This window comes from Aquarana catesbeiana, linkage group LG03, assembly GCF_042186555.1.
Source record: "Aquarana catesbeiana isolate 2022-GZ linkage group LG03, ASM4218655v1, whole genome shotgun sequence".
Lineage (NCBI taxonomy): Eukaryota > Metazoa > Chordata > Amphibia > Anura > Ranidae > Aquarana > Aquarana catesbeiana.
Window position 1 is genome coordinate 723,563,667 of NC_133326.1, and position 18,677 is coordinate 723,582,343.

Genomic DNA, 18,677 nt, shown 5'->3' on the forward strand with positions numbered 1-18,677 from the left:
GTGAGTTATAAAAAGAAAACACATGAAGAATCTGCATTTGGTGTTATATATATATATATATATATATACTATACTGTTATCATCCAAGTTGGAAAGTAAAACATATAAACTTTAACTGCAAACATCTGCACTCTTGCTTAATTTTAACAATCACATTTTTCAAAGAGTATTTTTTTTGTACAATTGTTGTTCACTGGTTAGTGATCTCGAAAAAGAAATTGTAAACGTCTGTGGTCCTGTGCAAATTTATCAATTACTTTGTCAATCAACTGTTGTTTGTTTTCAGCAATTTTTGCTCTATGTATGCTCATCATGCACAAACCAGATAAGCGATCAACTGCCATTGTCGATCTCAGCCAGGTTTTCACCCTTCTCATTGTGCTGAAAGACCTTTCCACTGTACGAGTGCTCACTGGTAACGTGAGAGAAATGAGAATTGCTTGCTGGACTGACGGAAAGAAATCTGTGTGGTTTAGCAAATCCAGAAATCCATTGTCAAACTGCTCATCCTTCGTTGACCAGATCTCAAACCATGTGACTGCTTCGGCTTCCAGGTTTTCAATGCCGTAAATTTCTTTGATGTCTGCAATATGGCATTTGTATTGCTCAAGTGTCATTTTTGACATTTGTTTTGGGTAAAGTGAGAACAGACTGAAATTTTTCTTGTTTTCATTGCCAAACCGGCTTTCTAATGATTCAATGATTGAGTCCATGTATGGCACATACCTTAGGTGACCGCGATATTGTGTGACCGGGGGCCCGGTCTGCTGCCGCTGTCTTGTCGCCGCTGTCTTGTCACTTCTTCTCTTCTTCCGATGTTGACACGACGCTCTCTCCGGCTGGAATGCTTTGTGCAAGCTGCGGAGCCGCTTATATAGGCGGTGACCCCGCCCCCTTGTGACGTCACGGTCCCAGCATGCGCAGGGACTCTGGCATCATAAGGGGGCGTGACCCCAGAGTCCCTGCGCATGCTGGGACCGTGACATCACAAGGGGGCGGGGTCATCCCACCTATATAAATGGCTCCGCAGCTCGCACACAGCATTCCAGCCGGAGAGAGCATTGTGTCAACATCGGAAGAAGAGAAGAAGAAAAGAAGCGACAAGACAGCGGCGACAAGACAGCGGCGACAAGACAGCAGCAGCAGACCGGGCCCGCGCTGGCAAAAGAGCTGGAAGAAGATAGCGGAGGGGCACAGGAGAAGAGGCAGAACACCGGGAGAAGTCGGAAGAAGACCCCCCCCCAAAGTCCCAAGAAGACCCCGGAGCTGCCTGATATATTACTCTTAAAACCTGTGTACTCTGTTTTTTTTTATTGACACTTTTTTCCCTAGGTGAATGGGTAGGGGTATGTACCCCATACTCATTCACATAGGGTGGGGGGCTGGGATCTGGGGGCTCCTGGATTCCGATAAGACCTCCGCCCGCAGTCCCCGACAACCAACGGCCAGGGTTGTCGGGAAGAGGCCCTTGTCCTCATCAACATGGGGACAAGGTGCTTTGGGGTGGGGGGGCCCGCAGGGCGCCCCCCTCCCCCAAGGCACCCCCCCATGTTGAGGGCATGCGGCCTGGTACGGCTCAGAAGGGGGGGCGCTCGCTCGTCCCCACCCCCTTTCCTGGCCGGCCAGGCTGCGTGATCGGATAAGGGTCTGGAATGGATTTTGGGGGGACCCCCATGCCGATTTTTCAGTGTAGGGGGTTCCCCTTACAATCCATACCAGACCTAAGGGCCTGGTATGCCCCTGGGGGGGACCCACGCCGTTTTTTTCATTTAACCACTTCAGCCCCGGAAGGATTTACCCCCTTCCTGACCAGAGCACTTTTTACAATTTGGCACTGCATCGCTTTAACTGCTAATTGCGTGGTCATGCAATGCTGTACCCAAACGAAATTTGCGTCCTTTTCTTCCCACAAATAGAGCTTTCTTTTGATGGTATTTGATCACCTCTGACGTTTTTATTTTTTGCGCTATACACGGAAAAAGACCAAAAATTTTGAAAAAAAATGATATTTTCTACTTTTTGTTCTATAAAAAATCCAATAAACTCAATTTTAGTCATACATTTAGGCCAAAATGTATTCAGCCACATGTCTTTGGTAAAAAAAATGTCAATAAGTATATATTTATTGGTTTGCGCAAAAGTTATAGCGCCTACAAACTAGGGTACATTTTCTGGAATTTACACAGCCTTTAATTTATGACTGCCTATGTCGTTTCTTGAGGTGCTAAAATGGCAGGGCAGTACAAAACCCCCACAAATGACCCCATTTTGGAAAGTAGACACCCCAAGGAAATTGCTGAGAGGCATGTTGGGCTCATTGAATATTCATTTTTTTTGTCCCAAGTGATTGAATAATGACAAAAAAAAAAAATTACAAAAAGTTGTCACTAAATGATATATTGCTCACACAGGCCATGGGCATATGTGGAATTGCACCCCAAAATACATTTAGCTTCTTCTCCTGAGTATGGGGATACCACATGTGTGGGACTTTTTGGGAGCCTAGCCGCGTACGGGGCCCCGAAATCCAATCACTGCCTTCAGGATTTCTAGGGGCGTAAATTTTTGATTTTACTCCTCACTACCTATCACAGTTTTGAAGACCATAAAATGCCCAGATGGCATAAAACCCCCCCAAATGACCCCATTTTGGAAAGTAGACCCCAAGCTATTAGCTGAGAGGCATGTTGAGTCCATGGAATATTTTATATTTTGACACAAGTTGCGGGAAACTGACAATTTTTTTTTTTGCACAAAGTTGTCACTAAATGATATATTGCTCACACAGGCCATGGGCATATGTGAAATTGCACCCCAAAATACACTTAGCTGCTTCTCCTGAGTATGGGGATACCACATGTGTGGGACTTTTTAGGAGCCTAGCCGCGTACGGGCCCCGAAAACCAAGCACCGCCTTCAGGATTTCTAAGGGTGTAAATTTTTGATTTCACTCTTCACTGCCTATCACAGTTTCGGAGGCCATGGAATGCCCAGGTGGCACAACCCCCCCCCCCCCCAAATGACCCCATTTTGGAAAGTAGACACCCCAAGCTATTTGCTGAGAGGCATGGTGAGTATTTTGCAGCTCTCATTTGTTTTTGAAAATGAAGAAAGACAAGAAAAAACATTTTTTTTTTCTTTTTTTAATTTTCAAAACTTTGTGACAAAAAGTGAGGTCTGCAAAATACTCACTATACCGCTCAGCAAATAGCTTGGGGTGTCTACTTTCCAAAATGGGGTCATTTGAGGGGGGTTTGTGCCACTTGGGCATTCTATGGCCTCCGAAACTGTGATAGGCAGTGAAGAGTGAAATCAAAAATTTACGCCCTTAGAAAGCCTGAAGGCGGTGCTTGGTTTTCGGGGTCCCGTGCGCGGCCAGGCTCCCAAAAAGTCCCACACATGTGGTATCCCCATACTCAGGAGAAGCAATAGAATGTATTTTGGGGTGTAATTTCACATATTCCCATGGCATGTTTGAGCAATATATCATTTAGTGACAACTTTGTGCGAAAAAAAAAAAAAAATTGTCTCTTTCCCGCAACTTGTGTCACAATATAAAATATTCCATGGACTTGACATGCCTCTCAGCAAATAGCTTGGGGTGTCTACTTTCCAAAATTGGGTCATTTTGGGGGGGTTTGAACTGTCCTGGCATTTTATGCACAACATTTAGAAGCTTATGTCACACATCACCCACTCTTCTAACCACTTGAAGACAAAGCCCTTTCTGACACTTTTTGATTACATGAAAAAATTATTTTTTTTTGCAAGAAAATTACTTTGGACCCCCAAACATTATATTTTTTTTAAAGCAAATGCCCTACAGATTAAAATGGTGGGTGTTTCATTTTTTTTTCACACAGTATTTGCGCAACGATTTTTCAAACGCATTTTTGGGGGAAAAAACACACTTTTTTAAATTTTAATGCACTAAAACACACTATATTGCCCAAATGTTTGATGAAATAAAAAAGATGATCTTAGGCTGAGTACATGGATACCAAACATGACATGCTTTAAAATTGTGCACAAACGTGCAGTGGCAACAAACTAAATACATTTTTAAAAGCCTTTAAAAGCCTTTACAGGTTACCACTTTAGATTTACAGAGGAGGTCTACTGATAAAATTACTGCCCTCGATCTGACCTTTGCGGTGATACCTCACATGCATGGTGCAATTGCTGTTTACATTTGACGCCAGACCGACGCTTGCGTTCGCCTTTGCGCGAGAGCAGGGGGGGACAGGGGTGCTTTTTTTTTTTTTTTTTTCTTTATTATTTTTTTGCTTTTTTATCTTATTTTTAAACTGTTCCTTTCATTTTTTTTTAAATCATTTTTATTGTTATCTCAGGGAATGTAAATATCCCCTATGATAGCAATAGGTAGTGACAGGTACTCTTTTTTGAAAAAATTGGGGTCTATTAGACCCTAGATCTCTCCTCTGCCCTCAAAGCATCTGACCACACCAAGATCGGTGTGATAAAATGCTTCCCCAATTTCCCAATGGCGCTGTTTACATCCGGCGAAATCTAAGTCATGAAATGCTCGTAGCTTCCGGTTTCTTAGGCCATAGAGATGTTTGGAGCCACTCTGGTCTCTGATCAGCTCTATGGTCAGCTTGCTGCATTCTCAGGTTCCCTGTTCAGACAGGAGAGCCAGAGAAAAACACGGAAGACGGTGGGGGGGGGGAGGCATTCCCTCCCACTGCTTGTAAAAGCAGTCTAGAGGCTAATTAGCCACTAGGATTGCTTTTACATGAAAGCCGACCGCTGGCTGAAAAGAATTATACCAAGATGATACCTAAACCTGCAGGCATCATTCTGGTATAACCACTCAAAGTCGTGAATGGCGTACCTGAAGACAAAAAAATGGTTAACAATAAAGCACAGTAAATGGTAAAGTATAAAAAATTGCATACCTGAAAAGCAAACATGATAAAACATAATAACAATTAAACATTGCAGAATAGAATACAGTAAAAAAGAGCAGAACAATAGAGAGAGAATAGAGAGAGAGAGAACAATAAAACGACAACTATTTTTTCTTATTTTATATTTTTGTTTGTGTTTTTTTTTTTTTTTTCTTTACACTTTTTTTGTAACTGTAACTTTTGTAACTGTAACCGGTTCCAGGTTTGGGTCTCTCAAAATGCAATGGCATCTTGGGAGACCCTGTGAAAGTGTGCCTAGTCTGTGCAATGCTGTACCCTACGCTAATACTCAACTAGTGAATGGTAGCGTTCAAAACATTCACCAATGCAAAGACCAGGATTGTCAGGACAGGAGGGACAATAATAGCGGGTGTCACGCCTATATCCACGCTTGCTGCAGACACGACATCTTTTTTGGGGGGGTTAGTTGGGTAGGGGTACTCTCGAGGACATAAGGAAAATGCCTCTCATGCAGCCGACTGATTTGGTTGGGGATGTGAATGGGGGAAGTACGGGTGCTGCAGAAGCGGTGGGTTCCCAATTAGGATTGGCGAATGCAGCAGGAAGGGCATTATGGGCACGACGGGCCTGTGTTTGTCTTCTTGATGGCAGCGGGACACTACTTGTGCTTGCCACCTCACCAGCTTGAACTGCACTTATGGGACTCGCCACATCACCAAGTGTTACTGCAGTGCTGGTTTGACTATGACCGGGGTGTACCAAGCCGCTGGTGCTTGCCAGTTCAATAAAAAGCTACCAAAAAAACTGTTAGCAATCGCAGGGATCAGGCCTGACTCTGCGAACGCTGCAGTTATGCGTTTAGTGTTTTGTAAGTGACAGTGATCGATCGATACTGCACTTGGGTGGGCTGGGCTGGGCGGAGGGGCAAAACGCAGGTGCTAGCAGGTATCTGGGCTGATCCCGCTAACACTGCGTTTTTGGGAACCCTAAACTGCTGGGGACACCAGTATAGATCTGATCGGATCAGATATTGATCCGATCAGATACTATACCACTAAGGGAGGTGTACGGTGCGTGCGTGGGTGTTAGCGCTACTGGCGCTAACCTGACACTGCCTGGGGCTGGTGCTTGCCAGTTCACCAAAATGCTACCAAAAAACTGTTAGCGATCGCAGGGATCAGGCCTGACTCTGCGACGCTGCAGTTATGCGTTTAGTGTTTTGTAAGTGACAGTGATCGATCGATACTGCACTTGGGTGGGCTGGGCTGGGCGGAGGGGCAAAACGCAGGTGCTAGCAGGTATCTGGGCTGATCCCACTAACACTGCATTTTTGGGAACCCTAAACTGCTGGGGACGCTAGTATAGATCTGATCGGATCAGATATTGATCCGTACAGATACTATACCACTAAGGGAGGCGTATGCTGCGTGCGTGGGTGTTAGCGGTACTGGCGCTAATCTGACGCTGCCTGGGGCGACGCATATCACCGCCGGGCGATCAGGGGGCTAAACCTTTATTCGGTAATAAACGGAGGGTGCCCTGACACTATAAAAAATAAACAAACTCACCAGCGTCAACTGTAATGGTTATACGGTGATCAGTGGTGAAAGGGTTAACTAGGGGCAATCAAGGGGTTAAAACATTTATTAGATAGTATATGCGGGTCCCTGTCGCTATAAAACGCTGACGGCGAACCTAAATATTTACGTCCCTAACTAGCGTCACCAGCGACACTAATACAGCGATCAGAAAAATGATCGCTTAGTGACACTGGCGACGGGGGGTGATCAAGGGGTTAAAACTTTATTAGGGGGGGGTTAGGGGGGTATCCTAGACCTAAAGGGGGCTAACCCTAACTGTCCTAACACAGTAACTGTCACAAACTGACACCATGCAGTAATCAGAAAAAAAAACAATAAAAAAAAAAAAAGCCTGCTTGGTGTCAGTGTGACAGGGAGGGGGGAGGGGTGATTGGGGGGGGGATCGGGGGTGTAATGTGTGCCTGGCAGGTTCTACTGTGTGTGTTGTGCACTCACATTACAGTCTTCTCTCCTCTGCGCCGGAATGGAAAATGCCGAGCCGAGGAGAGATAACATAATTTCCTCTGTCTCTGTGTACAATACAGAGGCAGGGAAATGATCCCATTGGCTGGGAGTGATCGCGAGGGGGGGGGGCACGAATGGATGGCCTCCCCCTCACCACTGATCGCCGGGGAGGATTTGCCGACCGCCGCAGGCACCGGGGGGGTCCGATCGGACCCCTCACCCGCGGGCAGGCAAGGACGTACCTGTAAGTCCTTTTGCCTGCCCGTGCCGCTCTGAGGACGTATATCATCGTGCGGCGGTCGGCAACTGGTTAAAATTTGGTGTGGCGTTCCCCCCTCAGGATTCATACCAGACAGCTGTCAGCACTGCCTGTCCCTCATCGCGAAAGGAAAAAAAAGTTTTCCTTTCCTGATGAGTGAGCCAGCGCGACATGCACAGTACCCTGTCACCGAGAACCAGCGCGATGGTATCGCGCTGGAAACACAATCTCGCGGTCATGTACTGTAGATAGACTGGCGATAGTATTCTTCCACAGAAGAGGAACCAAAATTAGAACGAAATACTTGCCTGCCACACTGTCTGGGAACACAAAGTTCGATGTTCAATTTTTCTGCAATTGTTTGAACATTTGAAAAAATTTCCTTAAATTGTTCTTCTGCATTTTCTCTGGGATTGCGGAACACAGTCAGAAGGTCTTGCACGTGATTACACACGTTGAGAATATCAAGCTAAACAGCTTGGAGAGCCTGGCTTACTGATTCCAATCTTGATGAGTAATTTGAAATGATGGTCAAGCAAAAGAGGAAGCTCACTGTGCTTGAAGAACATTGCAATTGATATGCATCCTGACGTGTTTTCCCTAATGCTGTAGTGACCAGTAAGCCTAATTGATTAAAAATATCTTCAAATGTTTGAGTTAAAAATTTGAATGCTTTTGTATTTGGTTGTCCACCTTGTTTCACCCAGCAATGGCACATTAGGAATAAGAGATCTTCTTTTTGGACTCTCACGGAAAAACTTGATGATGACTTTCACTGTGCCAATAGAATTCCGTATATCAGGAACAGCATTCAGGTCATTAACAACCAAATTGAGTTTATGTGCAGCACAGTGAGCAAAAGCAGCTTTAGGATATTTTCTCTTTATTATGGCTTGAACGCCACCTTCTTTTCCTGCCATTGTAGAGCATCCATCATATCCTTGGCCATAGGGTTATTCTAAGTTTAATTCAAATTTACAACATGTTTCCATAATCATATTTGCAATTGAGATGGCATCCATTTCTTTTAAGGTTGCAAATCCAAGGAATTCTCTGATGACAGCTACGGTGCTGCTTGTGTCTACAAAACGTACTCCAAGTGACATCTGTTCTTTTCCAGAAATGTCGGCACTTTCAACAGCAATTATAGAAAACCCATTCGACATGTTGACTAAGGATACCAGATCTTCTCGTAATGTTTCTTCACATAATCTAATCAATTCATTTTCAACACGAACTGATGTATAACGTGCATTAACTGATGCATTTTCAAGATGGTTCTTTAGGATCACATCTCCTGCTTCAATGCGAAATTGGTACAGACTTTGCACCTTTCCAGTTGTACTTTGTTTCCCACGTAAAGCAATGTCATGTGTTCCACAAAATAAGATAGTAGACAAAATTGGAAATAACTTTTTCCGATTTTCTTCAACTTGCCTTTTCACAGCGCTGTCTATTTGGCAAACAATACTTGTTTCAGGTTTCTTCCTGATCTCCAAAAAATTTGTTGCATTCACTTGTGAATTTTTATGCCAAGACGTTGAAACATGGTTCCGTGCACCTTCATGGAAATCTTTATATTTCGTGAAAGGCCTAGTTATGAATGCTCCTTGTATCCCACCATGAACTGGCTGTGGAAAAACCGGACAATACTTGCAAATCGCACCTTTCAGTTGTGGATAGTAGCTAAGCCAAGGTGAATATTGATTAATCCACACCTGACGGAAAAAGCGTGGTCCGGTTGAATCTTTCTTGAAGTCATAATTTTGGAGGATTATATGTATTTATTAGCAGATTGTATTTAAGATCATCTGTTAGTTTTTTTGATAAATTAAAATACAATCCAATTTCATTTACAGGAGCACCAACAGGAGCATCAACAGGGCTACATTCTGTTGAAGCTGGAATTGGACCTGCAGAACTGCTTGTACTTGATTCTGCCTCTTGTTCGCCATGTCTAGATTCTTGTGTTGCTGCCTTATCAGATTCTAAATCATTCAATTTGCATCTTGAAAAATATTTGCGGATATCCATTTCTAAAAAGAAATGGGGATCATTAAGTACTCTACTCATCACCTGGCTACATCACTAGATTGCACCCAAAAGACTTGCCACAGCACCAGCACTATAGATATAACCCCACGGCACCAGATCCACAGCACTTGAAATAACCCCACAGCACCAGATATAGATTCACTGCACCAGATATAGATTCACTGCACCAGATATAGATCAACTGCACCAGATAAAGATCCAGAGCACTAGAAAAACAGCACCACCAGCTATAAAACCACAGCACAAGATATAAACCCACAGCACAAGATATAAACCCACAGCATAAGATATAAACTTAGAATGCAGGGTTCAGGAGTGCGTTGTGCTCAGAATGCAGGGATCAAGAGTGCATTGCTCTCAGAATGCAGGAATCAGTCTGCATTGTACTCAGAATGCAGGGATCAGGACTGCATTGTGCTCAGAATGCAGGAATCAGTCTGCATTGTGCTCAGAATGCAGGGATCAGGAGTGCATTGCGTTTAGAATGCAGGGATCAGGAGTGCATTGCTTTTAGAATGCAGGAATGAGGAGTGCTTTGCGCTCAGAATGCAGGAATCAGTCTGCATTGTGCTCAGAATGCAGGGATCAGGAGTGCATTGCGCTCAGAATGCAGGAATCAGTCTGCATTGTGCTCAGAATGCAGGAATCAGGACTGCATTGTGCTCAGAATGCAGGGATCAGGAGTGCATTGTGCTCAGAATGCAGGGATCAGGAGTGCATTAAGCTCAGAATGCAGGAATCAGTCTGCATTGTGCTCAGAATGCAGGAATCAGGAGTGCATTGTGCTCAGAATGCAGGAATCAGGACTGCATTGTGCTCAGAATGCAGGGATCAGGACTGCATTGTGCTCAGAATGCAGGAATCAGTCTGCATTGTGCTCAGAATGCAGGGATCAGGAGTGCATTGCGTTTAGAATGCAGGGATCAGGAGTGCATTGCGTTTAGAATGCAGGGATCAGGAGTGCATTGCGTTTAGAATGCAGGAATGAGGAGTGCTTTGCGCTCAGAATGCAGCTTTCAGTCTGCATTGTGCTCAGAATGCAGGGATCAGGAGTGAATTGCGCTCAGAATGCAGGAATCAGTCTGCATTGTGCTCAGAATGCAGGGATCAGGAGTGCATTGTGCTCAGAATGCAGGAATCAGTCTGCATTGTGCTCAGAATGCAGGAATCAGGAGTGCATTGTGCTCAGAATGCAGGGATCAGGAGTGCATTGAGCTCAGAGTGCAGGAATCAGTCTGCATTGTGCTCAGAATGCAGGAATCAGTCTGCATTGTGCTCAGAATGCAGGAATCAGGACTGCATTGTGCTCAGAATGCAGGAATCAGGAGTGCATTGTGCTCAGAATGCAGGGATCAGGAGTGCATTGAGCTCAGAGTGCAGGAATCAGTCTGCATTGTGCTCAGAATGCAGGGATCAGGAGTGCATTGTGCTCAGAATGCAGGGATCAGGAGTGCATTGAGCTCAGAGTGCAGGAATCAGTCTGCATTGTGCTCAGAATGCAGGAATCAGTCTGCATTGTGCTCAGAATGCAGGAATCAGGACTGCATTGTGCTCAGAATGCAGGGATCAGGAGTGCATTGAGCTCAGAATGCAGGGATCAGGAGTGCATTGCGCTCAGAATGCAGGAATCAGTCTGCATTGTGCTCAGAATGCAGGAATCAGGACTGCATTGTGCTCAGAATGCAGGGATCAGGAGTGCATTGTGCTCAGAATGCAGGGATCAGGACTGCATTGTGCTCAGAATGCAGGAATCAGTCTGCATTGTGCTCAGAATGCAGGGATCAGGAGTGCATTGCGTTTAGAATGCAGGGATCAGGAGTGCATTGCGTTTAGAATGCAGGAATTAGGAGTGCTTTTTGCTCAGAATGCAGGAATCAGTCTGCATTGTGCTCAGAATGCAGGGATCAGGAGTGAATTGCGCTCAGAATGCAGGAATCAGTCTGCATTGTGCTCAGAATGCAGGGATCAGGAGTGCATTGTGCTCAGAATGCAGGAATCAGTCTGCATTGTGCTCAGAATGCAGGAATCAGAACTGCATTGTGCTTAGAATGCAGGGAGCAGGAGTGCATTGAGCTCAGAGTGCAGGAATCAGTCTGCATTGTGCTCAGAATGCAGGGATCAGGAGTACATTGCTCTCAGAATGCAGGGATCAGGAGTGCATTGAGCTCAGAATGCAGGAATCAGTCTGCATTGTGCTCAGAATGCAGGAATCAGAAGTGCATTGTGCTCAGAATGCAGGGATCAGGAGTGCATTGAGCTCAGAGTGCAGGAATCAGTCTGCATTGTGCTCAGAATGCAGGGATCAGGAGTACATTGCTCTCAGAATGCAGGGATCAGGAGTGCATTGAGCTCAGAATGCAGGAATCAGTCTGCATTGTGCTCAGAATGCAGGAATCAGGAGTGCATTGTGCTCAGAATGCAGGGATCAGGAGTGCATTGAGCTCAGAGTGCAGGAATCAGTCTGCATTGTGCTCAGAATGCAGGGATCAGGAGTGCATTGCGTTTAGAATGCAGGGATCAGGAGTGAATTGTGTTTAGAATGCAGGAATGAGGAGTGCTTTGCGCTCAGAATGCAGGAATCAGTCTGCATTGTGCTCAGAATGCAGGGATCAGGAGTGAATTGCGCTCAGAATGCAGGAATCAGTCTGCATTGTGCTCAGAATGCAGGGATCAGGAGTGCATTGTGCTCAGAATGCAGGGATCAGGAGTGCATTGAGCTCAGAATGCAGGAATCAGTCTGCATTGTGCTCAGAATGCAGGAATCAGGAGTGCATTGTGCTCAGAATGCAGGAATCAGGACTGCATTGTGCTCAGAATGCAGGGATCAGGACTGCATTGTGCTCAGAATGCAGGAATCAGTCTGCATTGTGCTCAGAATGCAGGGATCAGGAGTGCATTGCGTTTAGAATGCAGGGATCAGGAGTGCATTGCGTTTAGAATGCAGGAATGAGGAGTGCTTTGCGCTCAGAATGCAGGAATCAGTCTGCATTGTGCTCAGAATGCAGGGATCAGGAGTGAATTACGCTCAGAATGCAGGAATCAGTCTGCATTGTGCTCAGAATGCATGGATCAGGAGTGCATTGTGCTCAGAATGCAGGAATCAGTCTGCATTGTGCTCAGAATGCAGGAATCAGGAGTGCATTGTGCTCAGAATGCAGGGATCAGGAGTGCATTGAGCTCAGAGTGCAGGAATCAGTCTGCATTGTGCTCAGAATGCAGGGATCAGGAGTGCATTGTGCTCAGAATGCAGGGATCAGGAGTGCATTGAGCTCAGAGTGCAGGAATCAGTCTGCATTGTGCTCAGAATGCAAGGATCAGGAGTGCATTGTGCTCAGAATGCAGGGAGCAGGAGTGCATTGAGCTCAGAGTGCAGGAATCAGTCTGCATTGTGCTCAGAATGCAGGAATCAGGAGTGCATTGTGCTCAGAATGCAGGAATCAGGACTGCATTGTGCTCAGAATGCAGGAATCAGGAGTGCATTGTGCTCAGAATGCAGGGATCAGGAGTGCATTGAGCTCAGAGTGCAGGAATCAGTCTGCATTGTGCTCAGAATGCAGGGATCAGGAGTGCATTGTGCTCAGAATGCAGGGATCAGGAGTTCATTGAGCTCAGAGTGCAGGAATCAGTCTGCATTGTGCTCAGAATGCAGGAATCAGTCTGCATTGTGCTCAGAATGCAGGAATCAAGACTGCATTGTGCTCAGAATGCAGGGATCAGGAGTGCATTGAGCTCAGAATGCAGGGATCAGGAGTGCATTGTGCTCAGAATGCAGGGATCAGGAGTGCATTGTGCTCAGAATGCAGGAATCAGTCTGCATTGTGCTCAGAATGCAGGGATCAGGAGTGCATTGTGCTCAGAATGCAGAAATCAGGACTGCATTGTGCTCAGAATGCAGGGATCAGGACTGCATTGTGCTCAGAATGCAGGGATCAGGAGTGCATTGCATTTAGAATGCAGGGATCAGGAGTGCATTGCGTTTAGAATGCAGGAATGAGGAGTGCTTTGCGCTCAGAATGCAGGAATCAGTCTGCATTGTGCTCAGAATGCAGGGATCAGGAGTGAATTGCGCTCAGAATGCAGGAATCAGTCTGCATTGTGCTCAGAATGCAGGGATCAGGAGTGCATTGTGCTCAGAATGCAGGAATCAGTCTGCATTGTGCTCAGAATGCAGGAATCAGGACTGCATTGTGCTCAGAATGCAGGGATCAGGAGTGCATTGAGCTCAGAGTGCAGGAATCAGTCTGCATTGTGCTCAGAATGCAGGGATCAGGAGTACATTGCTCTCAGAATGCAGGGATCAGGAGTGCATTGAGCTCAGAATGCAGGAATCAGTCTGCATTGTGCTCAGAATGCAGGAATCAGGAGTGCATTGTGTTTAGAATGCAGGGATCAGGAGTGCATTGAGCTCAGAGTGCAGGAATCAGTCTGCATTGTGCTCAGAATGCAGGAATCAGGAGTGCATTGAGCTCAGAATGCAGGGATCAGGAGTGCATTGCGTTTAGAATGCAGGAATGATGAGTGCTTTGCGCTCAGAATGCAGGAATCAGTCTGCATTGTGCTCAGAATGCAGGGATCAGGAGTGCATTGCGCTCAGAATGCAGGAATCAGTCTGCATTGTGCTCAGAATGCAGGGATCAGGAGTGCATTGCATTTAGAATGCAGGGATGAGGAGTGCGTTGCGCTCAGAATGCAGGGTTTAGGAGTGTGATGTGCTCAGAATGCAGAGTTTAGGAGTGGGTTGCGCTCAGAATGCAGGGATCGGGGGGGGAGGTGGGGGGTGATATGAAGGGTGCTACAGGACACTGCTATGGGGGTGACCCTGCCCATAACAGTGTCCTTTGCCCCATTCACATCACCTCCCCCCCCACACACACACACAGTGGTGTCTTCTGTCCTTCCTTTACCCTATAGCAGTAACCTCCCCCCCTTCCCTCCCCTCCCATAGCACAGTGTCCTACCTGTTTCCACAGCAGAGACCAGGAGACAGCACAGTTATGGACAGAGTGCGGGAGCTGGCAGAGTGACTTTTCATATTAGTAAGCTGGTGATTGGTTGCTTAGAACCACCCTGTGTGCTAGCAACCAATCACCAGCGGTTTAACATAAAAAGTTTGTTTAACCAGCTCCTCTTTCCGCCCTCCGTCCTGAGCTGTGCTTCCTCCCGGTCTCCGCTGTTCACTGATGACAGTGGTGGAGGAGGATAGAGGCGGGAGGGCAAGAGAGAGACCGTGACATAGATGGCATGGTGGAGCCACCCACGGAGGAGGGTGGGATGGGAGACAAGGACTGGCACATAGAAAGCGGAGGTCGGCGGCACAGAAACCCGTTCGCGGTGGACAGGTGGACTAAGATCGTCAGGTTGCGGACCCCCATTATAGTGAGTACTGAAACATTTTCAGTCTTGTGGAGGAAACCTGGAGAAAGTGCGACCCGGAGGAAAATCTAGACGGAGGGTCGGCATGACTATGGGAGGAACAGGTCGGCAAGGGTTAAGTTTTTTACTGAGTTAGTTGGGGGAAAAAGGGCAGCTTACCTTATTGGAGGAGCAGGTCAGGTGTGTGGGTGGAGCAGGAAAAGGTTGGGATGTTGCACAGGCTGTTGGGAAATCATTCCAGAATTTTCCCTGTTGGTAGAAGTTCTGTCAGCCCCTGCGGAGAGAAATACAGGCAGCATGAGCGATTTGGAGGCCTTGTGGAACCAGGTCAGGGCTGCAGCCTCTACACGGGGTCCTCAGTGGCTCCAACAACAATTATTAGGCATGTTAGGGGGGTCGGGGGTTGATCCCTCTCCTCCTGGATCTCCCCCTTCATCTAAGCGCGCTAGGAGGGTTCGCCCTCCTGAGCGCTTGAGCCCTTCCCATACCCCCCGGGTCCGGCGGCCGCATGGGAGCTCCACACGGAACCCTTCAGTGTCCCCTGCTAGGCCATCAGCTTCTGGCCACAGCAGAGGGCCTGGGAGGAATCCCCAGCATCGGCGGGACCTGCGGGAGGGGGGGCCGCTGCGCTCTCTTCCCCCCTCCTCCCCCTCTACAGTGATTCAGGATGTCACGGCCGGCTCTCCTGCTGATGTGCCTAGCAGTAGGCCGGCTCGGCGAGGGACACAGTCGGATGCAGGGAGGGGCGGGAGCCCTGTCCCTTCTGGATCGGTGGGCAGAGCGGACTGTGGGAACCAGGAGGTCCGGTACCTGCGCTCGTCGGCAGCGTCATCTGGAGGATCAGCTCCCTCTCCTGTGGCTGAAGCGTCGGCTCGGCGTGGGAAGGCTGGAGAAACAGGCAGCAGAAGGCAGTTGGCGCCCTCTGCTGCTTCTACACAGACATTGCAGCCATCTTCAAGCAGAGATAGAGTGACAGCTGCACGGGGGAGTGGCCAAGCTCAATTAAAGGGCCGGCGACCCCCTTCCACAGTTGGGGGTGTACGCGGACCCCGCAGCTGTCAGATGGAGGCGGAGGAAGATGAGGGTACGCCGGGGCGTGCTGAAGCAGAGGAATCGAGGGGAAGAACGCCTGCGGCACAGTCGGTGCGTGAGTCATCAGCAGAATCCGGCGAGGTGTCCAGCGATGACGGCGATGGGCGATCACCGGCCATGCGCCCTACCGTGCAGAGTCAGCTGGGATCCGGAAGTGCGGCTGCTCGGGATTCGGTGCGCAGGCAGCCTGGTGAGTCCAATTTTAATTCTGCTACTTTTGTAGGGCAAGGTGTTGGGTTCACGGAGGGTGGAAAGGGGGGGTCACGGGGCAGGGAGCAAGCGGGTCAGATGGGGAGGGAACCTGGTGTGGCGGGTTTGGCGGAATTTTTTGCGGGTTTTCGGGAACTGTTGGACCGTTGCGCCCCGCCTGGGCCTTCAGGACCAGTAGCAGGGCCGACGGGGGCGTGGGTCCCTGCCGTGACCACGTCGGATGGATTGGGCTGTGATGCCCCTGTTGCGTGTAGTTCTACGCTGCCGCCGGCGGTGAGCACGGCGTCCCAGCGGGAAGGACAAGCGGATACGGGAATCCCATTATCCTCAGCGGTAGTTGAGTCTGCGTCTCAGACGGCGAGGGTCAGTGGCGCGGAGTCGCGTAAGGCTAAGGAGTCGGGGGACGATGGGGTTCGTTTGGGTGATAGAGCACACGGTGAGGTTTATGTATGCTTCGAGGGTCCGTTAGGGGTACATCTCAAGCCCGAAGTTAGGGAGAGGATTTGGCGGGGGGAATACGTGGAGATATTCTCTCTTTTGCCGCTAGAGAAGTTTAACATAGATAAAGGAAAAGCAGATGAGAGTAAAAAGGAGGAGGAGGAGAGGCGGCGTTGGCGGCTTATCCCTAGGACATTTTCTAACTGGCTGCAAGCCTTTGCGATATTGGCCAGCGTCATAGGTGAAAAGGAGCCGGAGAATTGTTCTCCGCTTTTTTGCTATTTAGACGCTATTGGGGAGGCTTATAGGGTATATGGAGGACTGGCATGGCTTCGCTATGACGAACAGTTTCGTCAGCGGAAAGCTGTCAGGCCTCAGCTAAGATGGGACCATAAGGATATTGGGCTTTGGATGAAGCTCATGGTGCAGGCTCGGGCTTCAGGACAGCCCTTTCCAGGGGGGGCCGGCGGTTCAGGCACTGGGCAGCCGGCCTCACAACGTAAAAACTACTGTTGGCAGTTCAACGAGGGAGCGTGCCGCTTTGGCGCGTCCTGTCGGTTCCGTCACGAGTGCTCCGGATGCGGAGGCTCTCACGGTTTTGCCAAATGCTTTAAGAAGGGGAAGCTGCAATCTAGTGAGTCCGTTTCAAAAAGGGAGGACGCCGGTAAATCTGTCCGAGATGCTGCCGTACCTAAGTAGGTATCCCAGGACGGAGGCGGCGATTTTTCTTGCCGAGGGCTTTGCATATGGTTTTCGCATTCCCTGTTCGCTACCCTTGTCTGGGGATTCTATGCCCAGGAATCTGAAATCTACTTCTCAGTTTCCTCAGGTGGTGACGGATAAGTTAGCTAAGGAAGTGGAGATGGGTAGAATGGCTGGCCCGTTCGATCGCCCGCCCATACCTGGGTTGCATGTGTCTCCTTTGGGGGTAGTACCTAAGAAGGAACCACATAAATTTCGGCTGATTCATCACTTGTCGTATCCTAAGGGATCTTCGGTAAATGATGCGATTGAGCCTGATTTGACGTCGGTGTCCTATACGTCGTTTGATACGGCCGTTAGTTGGGTTCAGAGATATGGACAGGGGGCATTATTGGCTAAGACGGACATTGAGTCCGCTTTTCGTTTATTACCGGTTCATCCGGATAGCCAGCCGTTGCTGGGTTGTTTTTGGGGTGGATAGTTTTTTGTTGACCGTTGTCTTCCCATGGGTTGTTCTATTTCTTGTTCTTACTTTGAGACATTTAGTACCTTTGTCAAATGGGTGGTTCGGGAAGAGTCACAAGTGCGCTCGGTTCTGCACTACCTTGATGATTTTCTTTGTATTGGCCCCCCGAAATCCACGGTTTGTTCGGTCTTGTTACGAACATTGGAAAGCGTGGCGCGGCGTTTCGGGATTCCTCTCGCGCCGGAAAAGACGGAAGGGCCGTCGACTGAGATGCAATTCTTGGGTATCATTATTGATACACAGGCAATGGAGTGTCGCTTGCCGACGGCAAAATTGGAGGACTTGCGATTGTTGGTGAGGGCGGCCCTACAGGCGAAGAAAGTTAGGCTGAAACAATTACAGTCTTTGCTGGGGAAGCTTAATTTCGCCTGCCGCATCATGCCGATGGGGCGCATTTTTTGCCGTCGCCTGAGTGCCGCTACTTCGGGGGTACGAATGCCACATCATTTTATTCGGCTTTCGGCCGAACACAAGGCAGATCTGCGGGTATGGGAGGAGTTTCTGGCCACCTATAACGGGAGGTCCTTGTGGATGGCCCCGGTGGTATCGGCCTTTGATTTCGATTTGTACACGGATGCAGCGGGCAGTTTGGGTTTTGGGGCGTACTGTCAAGGGGCATGGTGTGCGGAGGCATGGCCGGAGGAGTGGCGTGTCGCGGGCTTCTTGAGTAATCTGGTGCTATTGGAGCTTTTCCCGATTGTGGTGGCATTGGACATCTGGGGATCTTGCTTTCAAAATCGGCGAGTTTGTTTTCACTGTGATAACATGGGGGTGGTGGCGGTTGTGTCTAGTCTGTCTGCCTCGTCTCCGCCCGTAGTGCGTTTGTTACGTTTTTTGGTCCTTCGTTGTTTGAGTTTGAATTGTTTTATAAAAGCTGTGCATGTACCGGGTGTGGAGAATTCCATTGCTGATGCCTTGTCTCGTTTTCAGTGGGACAGGTTCCGGAAGCTGGCGCCGGCGGCGGAGCAGAGGTCGGTTCCTTGTCCCAGGCATCTGTGGAGACTGGCATTGGAATAGCTGGTGGCTTGGTACAGCGTTCGGTGAGTGCGGGAACATGGGCGGCTTACTCGTCGGTTTGGCGGGAA